Below are 598 nucleotides of genomic sequence, written 5' to 3' on the forward strand. Positions count from 1 at the left end.
GATCCGGGCCCCCAAGACAACCTGCCCCACAGGGCCCGAACCTCTTCCTCTCGTCTGGGGGCTCAGCCCACCCAGGACAGCCACCTAACTCTGCTCCTGACCGCCACCCTCCCTGCTGTGTCCCTGCCTCCCAACTGCCTGATCAGAGTAAATGCTCCTCTACCTGTCCCTGATGCTACTATCTGAGCTCAGACTGCATGGCCTGGGGCCAGCGCTGTCAGCCTAGACGCCCCCACCAGCCTGAACCCCTCCTGTCTCACCTCCTCCCACCGGTGTTTCACATACCATGGTTCTGTGTCACCCTGCATGCACATCTGTCCTCATCTGCCCCGGATGGAAAGCATAGCCGAGCCCTCTCCTGTTTCAGCCCCAACGTGTCCATGGTGCCCTGGTGGGGCTTCCGGTGGTCTGAGGTCTCCTTCCTCGTCACCCAGCACTCTGGGTGGCTGTGCTGGCCATGCACTCTGCACAGAGCTCATACAGGACCCAACACTTTCTCATGCAGTTCTGCCCCTGGACCACTGGCTCTTCTTGTCCTGACCACCTACTGTCCTCCTTCCAGGCAGGACCATAACATCCTTTCTCCGTCCGCCCGAGT

This window comes from Bison bison, unplaced genomic scaffold, assembly GCF_000754665.1.
Source record: "Bison bison bison isolate TAMUID 2011002044 unplaced genomic scaffold, Bison_UMD1.0 scf7180017864529, whole genome shotgun sequence".
Lineage (NCBI taxonomy): Eukaryota > Metazoa > Chordata > Mammalia > Artiodactyla > Bovidae > Bison > Bison bison.